At 35.5% G+C, this 14,104-nt stretch overlaps 1 long non-coding RNA gene across 1 annotated transcript; it reads left to right on the forward strand.

Moving 5' to 3' along the window:
- The first annotated feature begins 4,695 nt into the window (after positions 1–4,695).
- On the forward strand, positions 4,696–5,735 carry LOC149790282 (uncharacterized). Its single transcript, XR_016424041.1, has 2 exons — positions 4,696–4,789; positions 5,342–5,735. It is a non-coding gene; the product is annotated as an uncharacterized LOC149790282 (long non-coding RNA).
- The last annotated feature ends 8,369 nt before the right edge of the window (positions 5,736–14,104 follow it).

Consider the following 14,104-nt stretch of genomic DNA (forward strand, 5'->3'; position numbering starts at 1 on the left):
GGGTACGGTTAGGTTCATTTCTGAACTTGTGTATTGTTTTGTTATTATTGTGCTGATAATGTAATCAGTGTAACTAACTGCATAAAACGTCATAACGTTTGATCGTATATGCCCGTGTCATGCATAGTACACGGTGTTAGATGTATTTTCAGCTGACCAGAATGATCGGAGTAGCTGCTATAGAACTGACCAGAGTGACCAGAGTGATCGGAGTCGCGGTTAGTTAGTTCGTGCGGATTATGTTAACTGATCCAATATTTTGATATTATACGCTCGTATTAATCATAATTCTTTTCGCATTCAAGTCATTCGTCATTAAACATTGTATTTGTATCACCATCAAAAGAGTTCTGTCGTAAATCCGAAATCCCACCCGGTTATCTTGTTACACAGATTATCAAACAATTTCATCAAGTTGATGTGGTAAATAATACTCAAAATAATAATACAAATCTCATCGAAAAAAAGAAAAGAAAAAATAATAATAATTTCACCCTTGAACTTGTCAAGGAACAAATAAATATATTATAACAAAATTTATATTTTACAGATTTTATAATGTGATGGGCATATGGTTTTCAAAATAATAAAAATCAGTCAGATGTTATAATTTGATGGGGTATATGATACTTAAAGTAATAAAAATCTCATCTAAAAAGAAAACTACAAAATAAATATTATTATCATAATAAAAATAAATATTATTATCATAATAATGATAAATATTATTATCATGATAAAATAAATATTATTATCAGAATAAAAATAATAGTATTATTGAATAAAAATAAACATTACTATCAAAATAAATATTATAATTTTGTTTTTTACTGATTCGCTAATTTGATGGGGTATTTGATGAAAGTAATCATGAAAATCAGTCAGATTTTATAATTTGATAGGGGTTATGATACTCATAGTTGTGAAAATTCTACTAAAAACAGAACTTACATAATAAATATTATTATCAGAATAAATATTATTATCATAATTATGAAATAACATTATTATTATTTTTATTATTATTATTATTATTATCGAATGATCTTTGCAAATCTGTCAAATTGCTGATTCTCAAAGGGTCAAACTCATGCGCTTTTCTATTAATTTTGATGATTTGTTGATGCTTTGTCATGAAACACAGTTGGAAGAATGTTTTTAAATGTCCGATTCTGATTAAATTTCAACTAAAAAATGAACAAAATTTAAAAAAAATTATCAATAACACTTAAAATCACTTAGATAACTACGTGAGGTTTGACCCTTCCAAAATAAGTAATTAAGCAGATTTTTTTTTACCCAAAAACCTACTAAAATCAATGAAAAAACGATGAATTTCGACTAACTTTCATCAGAATATCAAATTTTTATACGAAAATCAGCATCATTAATAACTATTATTATCAGAAAAAAAAAGTTATTTTCAGAATCGGAATAAATATTATAATCCGAATACATATTAGTATCAGAATTATGAACCAGGATTGAAAATCAAAGACTAACGTGAAGATCTATGAGCTTACATACAAATTTATATTCTGAATTCCCTGTCCCAGATAGGAGTTTTTATTTTGTTTACATAATTTAAAAATTCTTTTCGTGGAGCCAATCCGTTCGGATCAAAATAAACGATTACACGTGGATCAATTACGTATGCCAAACAACGAGTACCAGGACCGGAACTTTTATCAAGATTAATGATACCGGTTACAACACGGTTTGGTTGTTTTGGTAATTAATCACGCATAAAAACTCCTTTGAAATTTTTTTATATTTAATTTTGTAGCAGCATCGAGTAAATCAAAATTGGCCATAGGAAGAATCAGCGAAGTGTTCCTGGAAGTCTCAGACCTTTTTCGGACCAAGAAGGGGTTCTTGGCAATCTTAGACCCTTTCCCTTTGTTTTAGAAGTCTTTATTCCTTTTGATGTTGCTTTCTTTAATACCATTCCAGCAGCAGTTCTATCAACACCAGGTGCAGCTACTTTTGCAACAGCTGGAGCCGCAGCGGCTATTAACGCTGGTATAGCTGCAAGAAGTGGAAATATACCGTCAGTCTTGACCGAATCTTTAATGGCGCTCGCAGACAGATTAAGTTTAACGCCTGTCTTTCATTGTTTGGCGTCATTGAAATGCCTGAGTTAACGTTCTGACCATGATAGTTTATTTTGACCACATGTGATCTGATCATTTTTAGCGATATTTTTATTTCACCGTTTTTTTCATAGTGAGTGAAGCTTTTAAACCTGACCAGGAGTCAGACTGACACTAACATGATGATATGACATTATAAATATCAAGAGCGATTTAATTACAAGTTTTCTACTAGAGCATCACTGGCTTTCATCCATCCACCAGCACCTTCAAGTAACATTGTTTTGTCTGAGAGAATAACTGCAATTGCTCTATAACCACCAGCGGACAGTCGAGCATCACGAGCTCGGAAGTGTATATCAACGACTGATTGTCTGAACAATTCTAAGTGTTCCAATGGAAAATATTAGATTGGATACAGCGTTGTGAAATCCCGCTGGAAAATCTGAAAACCAGAATCCATATTCTGTTCGCGCCCCATGAATATCATCATCCGATGATAAGCACGTGCAACGTGATTGTGTTCAAAATTCAGCAAAACCTCTTCAGAAGGTTCTTGATGTCCATTTATCCTCAAAGTAACTTCAGAAACTCCAAGTGTGTCAAATACCAACGGATTTCGTTCCAGCGAATCTAATCGGGCATTCTCCTGAAATGCGATGAATATGTGTCGTGGTGCTGACACTCCTTACTGTGATGCTATATGCCATGTGAATAACCCATCAGCATTGCTTTGAACGCTATCTGTTTTCATTGTCAACCATGCCTATGCTGATTTACCGCCTTGACCCATGAAAGATAACAATCGTTGTTCTTCGTCGATCGATGGAGTCATTACTGGCATCCACAGCGAAAGTTTTGTTAGTATTACTTTACCAGCATCAACTGCGTTGGTTCGCCAGATTGCATCATTGTCGATGGATTTTACATATTTATTTCTATCACGATATCCATACGCGGCAATATTAAGTATTTTGTCTAGATCTTTGATATCGGCATTACCTTCAGACGTGAATTTATCTGAAATGATAGTTCTAGCTCTTGGCAGAGGATAAGGCTAATCTTCACGTTGTGGTTGAGGAGGTTGCTGGGGTGGTTGAGGAGATTGCTGGATGGTGGTTGAACTGCTTGAAGACGGCCAGCAATATCAACAGGTAATGTTTGAAGAGTTTTTTTGAGTTGCCTCAGTTGCTATAACAATTGTCCTTGTTGTTTCGAGAAGTGGTTAAAATATTTGCTCTGCACCTTATGCAAATTCCACCTGAGACTCTTGATGAGCTTATAATTTTTGTCTGACAGATTCACGAACAGGGATATATTTTTTTAATTCGTTCTAGTCGCTGTCGAGCTAATCTAGCAGTACGAGATTCCATTATTGATGCAATAATGATTTAATTACTCTCACATTACAGCAGCAGGTAGGGTGCGACCACAAATGAGTGTCCGAAAGGTAAACAAAAACACGCATTACAAATTTCGATAAACACGAACGACAAAGATGAAGTAACAAAATGAGCTAAAGCAATTAGAGAAACTCTCTGTTTTGGTTAGATGCTTCGGTTTGACGTTATTACGTTTGTATTTTTCATTTTTTCGTATGAAATTATATTTTTCATAATTAGACTTTAAAGCAAGTGGTCTATTCACCCTCCTTTATCATACCTGTTTGAAGTTTCGGTTTAATGTTATTGACATTTTTTTCATTTTTTTTAGTATGAAATTTTATTTTCATAAATGGATTTTATAGCAAGTGGTCTGTTCACCCTCCCTACTGCTTCTGTACTAAGCTTACAACGAATGAAGCGCATAATAATTTTTAAATCGTGTAGACTGTAGAGAATTGTATACCATTGGGAGCAAGAAATCTTTGAATAAATAGAATGAACTATCAGTGAAAGCTTAGACTGTACAAAGACTGTGAATGTACGTACGACATGGACAACCGATACCCGTAACACTAACAAGAAGACAAAGTATACGAGGCTGTGCATGAACAATGTCGACTCAGGCGGTTGGTGAACTCAAATGTTAGCGTATCGCCGTATGTCATTCTACCTCTAAAACCTGCCAATTCATATTAAAATGATAAAACTAAGGACATTATTCGAGTTCTACCTTCTGTAACTATTATCTGCCTTCCTGCTAGAGATGATATGTCATCTGTTCATTCTGATTATTTTGAGTTATTATGAAAAGGGGTGTCATGTTTACCCCGACCCAGAGTAGCCCAGTTTTGAAACATGTATAATCAAGGTAATTCTGACGGGTCATTGTTTGATGTCGAACATTGCCGAAGGCTAGCACTAATCCGTTACGTAAGATTGTTGTGGCTAGAATCGAAGAACCGGACATTGGAGTTGCACACAGCCAATTATCACCTAGGTGTCGAAATGTTTCCAAGATCAAAAGAAATTGCCTGAAGAAGTGGGAGTGTCCTAACTTCTTTCCCCTGCAAACAGACAGACAGGTTGAACTGGCCGCTAAGACGATTGGACAGGGGCACAGCGCCACCCAATCAGAATCGAGATAGGGGGGAGACCTTGATTTGGGTAGAATGATATCCCTGCGTTTTCCGGCAAAAGTTAGTTCGCTGAGAGAATTACCCAGAGAAGAGGTTAGCGTAACTCCGAATAGCCATTCGTTATTGGCGGGAAAATCTTAGAGCGGGAAGGTCTAAGTACAGAAAGCTTCAAAAGGTCAGTAGATATTTGTTCGGTCTTTGTGGAATGCGACTGCATTTTAATTGCAGGTCGTATGTATACTTTATTAGTACTAGAATCGTAGTACGAAGAATTACTTTGTTTTGTTAATATGTTTGCATATTTTGAAGAAATGAGTTGATATTTGTAAAGAATTATATAGCTTGCTAGCCGTCGTAAGAGTTAATATTGTAATTTACTATGTGGGTATTTTATAGTAGACTAACACATATGTTCATATGATTATAGATTTTGCCATTGTTGAATATTTGTAATGTACAGACATGCGTCTGATTTTGTCAGATTGTAGTACGATGAGATTAAATATATATGTGTATATACTGACGTGACGCAATGTATTGATGTCTGTATAACAATTTGCTGATACTGTGTTATTACGCCATTGTTTACCCAACAAGAAGTGTGTGGGAATTTCGATGTGTATTCATGCGTGGCCGAAACAGTGACAGCTATCTGATGGTTAATTGTCGATATAGTGTGAGGTGAGGTTCGATTAAACATTTGTTAACGCCTTGTGGTTTTTCACAGGAAGCTTTGAGGGACAGACCAGTTAAAGTTTGGTCCCGTTGTCTCGGATAGAGAGACGGAGGAAAGGAGGGAAGGAGAAGAAAGGAGGAGTTGAAGTCTGGGAGCGGAATTGGAGGAGGAGATAATAAAAGGAGGAGAAAGGAGAAGCTGAAGTCTGGAGCGAAGCTGGAGGAGATAGTAGAGAGGAAACAGAGACAAAGAAGGAGTTAGAGGAACGGAAAGAAGGAAGGAATCAGCGGGAAGAAATAGATGAGTAGATGCAAGGACAGGGGAAAATCGAACTCACACTGTAAATCACGGGATGAATTAGGCTGTCACTTGGTCGAGGGAAAGACGAGTGATTGGAAGTTATCGTTTTTAAATTATCACATTTATTAAATTGTTATTGATTGAATTTCATCTTCGTGTTCTCTATAATTTAACCGTCGGCATCGCTAACTGGGGGCTCAGAGCTGTAAATCTACATCATCACTAATTTAACTTTCTAACCTAACGAGCCAGGGTGGAACTTTCAATTTAATTTAATTAAATTATATTGGGAGAACCCCACCCCAATACGACAGAACGCCACAAGGGGGTTAAAATAGTCATTTTACAGGTAAGATTGTTTTCTAGTTTGCGATGGAAAAGGTTGAGGATGATCAAATTACACTGTTGCTTGCAAAGATGTGAGCAGCACGTGAGCCATAAAACAAATTAGCAAGTTACACAATGTGAAGCAGTAGAAAATGGGACATCACGGACCTTGGGGGTATATCTACAGTCAAAAGTATCAAATAAACAAAACACTAACGTAACGTGATTATTTAAAACAGACCCGGCATTGATACAGTTTTACATCAATGACAACAAAAACTCGCTGTATCGTGTCAGATGGAAATGAAGATAAACACTATTAAGGCCTTGATCGAGCGGTTTAGATGCAGGAAGTTAATGCACCCAGTATATTTGTCGTTCATTTTTGTATATTTAGACAGATCATTAACCCTTCGCTGAATCAAAAGTTGATTGCATAATACTGTCCCTCGCTTAAGAAATACATTTATTGTTAACTGTCGCGTCAGGCAACAAGCTGACATTTTGGTGGTTCCATAAATGTACTCAGAAGTACATAATGGTGTGTATAAATAATTCAATGTATTAAAATAACTGTTGTAATATTTCAGATGGAAGTTACTTCTACCTTCAGGAAAGTTTCAACTTGACACCAACCTGTTTCATATATAAAACCACGAGATGAGTTTGCTTTTTATTATTACAGAGTTTGTCGGATAGTCGATGTTTGTTTTAAACAGATTCAGCATTAGAAAATGCGATGGTTGGTTGCGTGTGTGTTTGTTTGTGTGTATGTGAGTGCAAAGTTCAAATATTTTCGTTGATTACCTGATTCTCTTTATAATATTTTTTAATGTAACGAGCTTTAGATTGTGATGCAAGCAAAGTCGAACTGGACTAGACAATTTTAGGCACACTAAATTAGTCTCTATCTCTTGTTAAATTTACAAATGGCGATATAAAAAAATAATGATTTCTTTAAAAAAAGTCATAAAATGTTGGTGAGTCTTATATTTGAGAAACGTTATTGGTATAGACAAAACTGTTATAACGATACCAGGGAAAAGTCCTGTAATGAATAGTAGTGTTAACTGCATTAAAGTCACACAAGTAATCGTCAAAAACGGTCCAATGCTACGGTATATTGTCTTACTCTACGAGGCCATTTATGCCGAGAAATAAATAAAACAACAAAAATACTTCACGTCATGGCGTGTCTTTAAACCCGTGATACGTTTCGTCATTTAACTTGCAACACTAAAGAGAAGAAAAGAATTACCAGGCTGTGCATGAACAATGTCGACTCAGAAGGAGGGTTATTTTACGCAAATGTTAGCGGATCGCCGTATGTCACTCTACCTATAAAACCTGCCCATTCATATTGATCCACGACCATTACTGTCGGTTCTCATCTTCAGTTATTAAGTACATCTGAACGAGGGACAGATATAAGGTGAACTTGTGTGCTATTGCAACAAGAAATGTGGTGAGAATATAAATTTACCTTGATGCTATTTTTACGTGCTTCGGCTGATCTTTCTTTGCATGTCGTATTATGGAAAAAAGCGCTCCAAAAAACATACTTAAAATTGGAAATAGCTGTTCCCATGTGCTAGAGATATGAACTTGAATTTGTCCTTGTAAACAAACTTTAGAAGATATTAAAATAGGGAAACTAAATTCGGCAAGAATGTACAATAGTAACACGTCAGAGTGCAATTAATGAATTAAAAATGATGCGAAAAATACTATAAGAGATATGAACGTAGTTATCGGCAATGTTTTTTAAATTTAATTTTAAAAATATCTATGATATATCTGGTCTCTTTTAAAATCCATGAAATATCAATCAGGAAGAACGGGGATGTTTTTCCTTTAAACATCAATCGATGTATAGCTTTCTCCTCTTTTTCCAACGTGAGTGCAATAGCGTCTACTCTCGTAAAGAGACTCAGAGGTAATCGAAGTGATAGGTCCCAAAATGGCAAGTTTTTGGACAGGTCACGTGTGTGATACACACACATATGGTCTACACTGATACACAGTGTAGACCATATGTGTGATAAACAAAGTTGACCATATGTGTGATAACCAGGTTCTTGTAACATGATAGGTCTTGAGATTAACACTCGACGACGTTGCAACTATTAACAAAACAGCAGCATACTCATTTTATAATGCAACTTTAAAGATACAAAACTGAGGAAATTATTCGAGTTCTGTTGCTTGCCTTTCCTGTTAGAGATGACATGTCATCTCCTCTTTGTTCCATTTTGAGTTATTGCTAAAAATTAGCCACCACGGGCTTGACGAAGGCTAAAATAGCCATCATTTACAAGTAAGATTGTTTGCAATTTGCGACGCAATAGTCCAAGGATGATCCGATTAAACATTTGCTTGCAAAGATGTGAGCAGCACGTGAGCCACAAACAAATTATCAACCTACACAAAGTGAAACATTAGAAAGTGGACATCACGGACATTGGGGGGGGGGGGACATATTTCCAGTCAAAACGTATCAAATGAACGAAACACCAATGTGACGTAATTATTTCAAACAAAACCGGCATTGATACAGTTTTACATCCCAGACAACAAAGACTCGCTGTATCGTGTCAGATGGAAATGAAGATAAACACTATTAAGGCCTTACACTAGCGGTTTAGATGCAGGAAGTTAATGCACCCAGTATATTTGTTGTTCATTTTTGTATATTTAGACAGATCATTAACCCTTCGCTGAATCAAAAGATGATTGCATAATACTGTCCCTCCCTTAAAAAATATATTTATTGTTAACTGTTGCAGACAACGAGCTGAGAGTTTGGTGGTTCCATTAATTTACTCAGAAGTGCTTAATAGCGCGAATACATAATTCCACGTATCAAAATAGCTGTTGTAATATTTCAGATTTAAGTTAGTTTTACCTTCAGGAAAGTTTCCACTTGACACCAACCTGTTTCCATATAATCTCAAAACCATTATATTATATATAAAATCACAAGATGAGTTTTGATTTCTATTGTTACCGAGTTTGTCGGATAGCTGATGTGTTTTTTTTAACAGATCCAGAATTAGAAAATGTGATGGCAGGTGGTGCATGTGTGTGTGTGTGTGTGTGTGCGTGTGCAAAGTTCAAATATTTTCATTGATTACCTGACTGCCTTTATTATATTTTTAAATGTAACGAAATTTAGATTGTGATGCATGCGAAGTCGAACTGTACGGGTCAATTTTAGGCACACTAAATTAGTTTCTATCTCTTGTTCTATGTACAAATGGCGATATAAAAATTAATGCTTTCTGTAAAATAGAAAGTTATAAAATGTCTTATTTTTGAGAAACGTTATTGTTATACACACAATTGTTATAATATCAGGGAAAATCATGTAATGAATAGTAGTGTTAACTGCATTAAATTCACACAAGTAATCGTCAAAAACTGTAAAATGCAATAGTATATTGTCTTCCCCTATGATGGCAATTATGCCGAATGTGGTTAGAAATCAGTACTTTCATATCCAACTTTCTCTCCGACAGAGAATTCAAAGTACGAGTGGGCTCTACACACTCAGATCTGCACGAGCAAGAGATGGGTGTGCCCCAGGGCAGCATTTTATCTGTGACGCTCTTTAACATCAAAATTAATAGCATCACCAAGTGTTTGACTCCTGGTGTGGATTCCTCGTTATACGTTGATGATTTAATATGTTATCGGTCAAAGCACATGCATACAATTGAAAGACAACTGCAGCAAAATATAAACAAAATTCAAAATTGGGCTAATGCAAACGGTTTCAAATTCTCGAAATCAAAAATGGTATGCATGCATTTCTGTCAGTTACGAAAACATCACGATGAACCGAACCTCACGCTGGATGGAACACCTATTCCAGTTGTTGAGGAAACAAAATTTTTAGGTATAATCTTTGACAGAAAACTGACCTTTATTCCACACCTAAAGAACTTAAAAGCTAAATGCTTAAAAGCACTTAACCTACTTAAAGTAGTAGCGCACACTGACTGGGGTGCTGATAGAAAAGTCATCCTGAATTTATACAGAAAGTTTATTCGCTCCAAACTGGACTATGGTTGCGTTGTGTATGGTTCAGCCAGAAAATCGTATCTTAAAATGCTTGATCCAATTCATCATCAGGGAATAAGACTGGCTCTGGGAGCATTTAAAACATCCCCGTGTGAAAGCCTTCTAGCTGAAGCGAATGAACCACCGTTATCGCATCGTAGAGAAATGCTTTCCGCACAGTATGCTCTCAAATTAAAATCAAACCCTCTGAGTCCTGCTTTTTCGGCTGTTTTTCAACCCAAATACAAAACTTTATACGAAAATAAACCAAACGCCATACCTTCCTTTGGCATTAGAATATCATCCAGCCTTGACGCTACAAATATAGATCTTTCTAAAATTCAGAAAACGTCCATCTCCGAAACACCACCCTGGCTAATTAAACAACCAAAAGTACGTTTTACGCTACACGATGGAAAAAAATCCGAAACAAACCCTTCTATCTTCCACAACTCTTACCATGAACTCCTCACCGAATTTAAAAACTACACCAGAATTTACACTGATGGATCAAAGGATGAGGAAAAGGCTGCTGCAGCCTTTGTTTGTGGAAATCACACAACGCAAGTTCGCTTACCAAATGAAGCATCAATTTTTACAGCCGAAATCAGAGCAATAGACCTTGCTCTGCAACATATAGAAAAGAACCGTATTTTAAACAGTGTCATCTTCTCCGACTCGCTATCAGTACTCCAGTCACTACACAATAGAAAACTGGAGAACCCATTATTGAAAAACATACTCGTAAAAAATACCGAGCTGAGTGTCTCCCACAATATAATATACCGTTGGTTACCTAGCCACATTGGTATTAAAGGTAACGAAAAAGCAGATCGCGCAGCTAAAATGGCCCTTACTCAAGAACCATCTGATTTTAAAATACCATATTCTGATTTTAAACCTTGTATCAGAAAGTTCTTACGTCAGAAGTGGCAGGCATCATGGAATGATGCTGTAAATAACAAACTTCACGCAATCAAACCAACTCTAGGAGAATGGACTCCTTCCTACAGAACCATTCGTAGGGAGGAGTTAGTCATTGCAAGAATCCGAATTGGTCATGCTTATATCACCCACACTCACATGCTAAAAGGTGAAGACCCACCAGAGTGCGTTTCTTGCAATGAACCATTCATTGTCAAGCACTTTATGATAGAGTGCTTCGACCAACAACCTACGCGCGATCGTTATTACATTGTGCATGGCATGAAAGAACTTTTTTGATACTATAAACATCACTTGTATTATAGAGTTCCTGAAAGCGTAAATATTTACTCTAAACTCTGACTTTTATGCTATCACCTTGTGCAGTTTTATGCAATATATATACCGTCCCATTTTAATACCTATTCATCTTTTTTTTACATCTCCCGTTGATCGGGAAGCTTTATTTTGCACCGTTACCATCTTACCGTTTTTAATTTCAACCATTTGTTCTTTTATATCGCTGGTCGATATAGGACCTTTTATAAGTTTTAAAAGATTATACAAATAACACTTTCTTTGGCGCTAAAAAGCCTAACAGTGCTGATGCGCCGTTAAAAAAACAAACAATCAATCAATCAATCAAGAAATCGGTAAAACAACAATAGTGCTTCACGTCATGACATGACTTTAATACTGTAATATGTTTCGTCATTTGACGACATGTCTCGGCGTTTGAAAGAAAGCGTTTGGCATCGAAAGGAATAGTTTCGATGTCTGTATAAATACTTTCATTGCTTCATTTCTGTGCATAATGTGTTTTAAATGTATGAATGTATCAAATGGCTACTGTGTTATTGAGATGAAACATTCGTTTGGTTCGTTTGATGTTTTACCACACAGGAACGCATATGGGTTATACATTTCCTTAGCAACTGGAGTAACTTGCCCTGCCCGAGAAAATAGCACGGTGACATACACAGGCAGATCATGAGAAAGGACTGTAACCCGCATAATTTTGGTGTAGAGCCTGAGATTATAACCTGCGTTACGGTGGTTCATATATATATATATATATATATATATATATATATATATATATATATATATATATATATAATATTCTCCAATGTTACGCACGTTTTATAACACCTACTGACATAACTAACGACAGCACGACATAATGACTAAGGTATCCCAATGTAATTTTAAGTCAGTTTTTATACTATTTGACTGTCCTTAGTGAGTTACATTGTCACTTTTGTCATGTGATACATATTACATAATCTTACATTTCAGTTTATCTTTCTTTTTGAACTTTATGAAAGACGTTAAATATTTCCAACCTTGTACGAGTCTTTAGTGATTCAGATTGTTGTTCACAGATTTCAATTGAAATAAGCATTCGTGCATAATCTCCCGTTGTTGTTACTTTAGTTGTTCATGTCATTTATAATCGTTTATTGAAATATACATTGGTTACAAGAAAGAGAATTTCATTTTTCCGTAAAAGTTGTATGCCAATTTATTGCTCACTTATCCAACTACACTGTCCTATGACACAGATAGATAAGTCGACTCAAACTGAGCAGGCTGCATCAGGTTCTGTCATCATCAACTTGCTAAATAAATTGCTTGTTTCAGTTGAGGGGATTCCTTTTCTCTATCTGCACTGTAGCTACATGCCTTTACACAGGGGGATATAAAGTATATGCTTGCTAACACATGCACATGCAAATACGTTTCTGAATACATCGCGTGTAATATTACAAGCTATGTCCTCGAAAGATCTGATTATCTTAAATTACAATAACTGATCCAGTCGTATGAGCTATCCATTCCGTTTGAACTATTGTCACACGGACAAACAAATGCATTTCTGAATAAACCACGGCCTAATCAGAGATCTTGGCAAAGTATTGATTGTTATCTTTGAAGGACTCCTTTTAAATGAATTTATCTTGCAAACCAATTAAAATTAAACAAATTATGTTTTCTTGACACATACTAATACAGTCCCTCTGAATGGTAAAAAGACTATTATACTTTATTACTGCATCGATTCTCTTGGCAAATTTCGATAGCCATTTATGATACACGAATATCTAGGCCGTTTCTAGTACTCTTAAACTTGTCTTCATTCTTTTACGTTCAAATCAAATCGTATGCCTGGTTTAATGTGAACATGAATAGATATTAAAGTTTAAAAATTGTAATGTTTTCTCGCGAATAACGAGAAAAATGCATTGTTTTAACAAAATGCTCTTACAGCTCACTCAACTGTACCTTTTAGAAACGTAAAGTACCTCGCAAAGATGTTTTGTGCTTTTGTACAGGGGCGAGAAGAAATTTTATTAAACATTCTTCAGATTCCCAGATTGCATTTTGTGCAAAACTTTATTTGTCTTTCTATTTAATAAATATTCAAATAACTTCCAAATTAGGTTTGTCGTAATACGAGGTCACTATAGCAGGGTCTGTGTTGAGTTCTATTAATTTTGTCTCCTGTTTTAACTAATACGTTTAATATGAAAAGGTCGGATATAGTTCATTGAATAATGGTATATTTAAATGGCTCCTACTGAATAGATTTACCTGTGAGAAACCTCATTTCAAACAGAGTGTTTTGACCTTAAATTCGGATAGGATATTTATGCAATGTTGGTGCAACTCTTCAAGGAATTTGTACATATTTTCAATGGCAGTTTCATATATTTTTTTCCTATGACGACGATTGGAATTATTTGCTTGTTTTGAACATGTGCATCATGATCTTGAGTTTGTTATCACTATTGACATACGTGTCTGAAATACTAATGAAAGTACGAGGGACAATTACATGCAAACACGTGTCTTCTTCTAATTCAGCTGTTTCTTTTAATGTTTGGCTCTAAAGAAACAGTATTTTTTTCAAACCTGTATTTTGATATAAAAAATCTCTTTATGCGCTTTCTACAGGGCAATCGAGGCCTCGGAGGAGACAGACACGTTACATAATCGCAAAATAAGCATCAAGTGTGAAAGTGGGGACCTTTCTACAAATCATGCTTTTGCATTTTTCTGGGCAAATTTGTACGTAGAACAAGATTTGACCCTTTTTCTAACCGACAACGTACTTGGTTGGAAGTGTGTCTTCAGTAGGTTAGTTTATAATTTCAAGAATATCTTCTCTTTACACCAAATACAAATTAGCATACACAA

Source organism: Sinohyriopsis cumingii, chromosome 10 (assembly GCF_028554795.1).
Source record: "Sinohyriopsis cumingii isolate HCF-2022 chromosome 10, ASM2855479v2, whole genome shotgun sequence".
NCBI lineage: Eukaryota > Metazoa > Mollusca > Bivalvia > Unionida > Unionidae > Sinohyriopsis > Sinohyriopsis cumingii.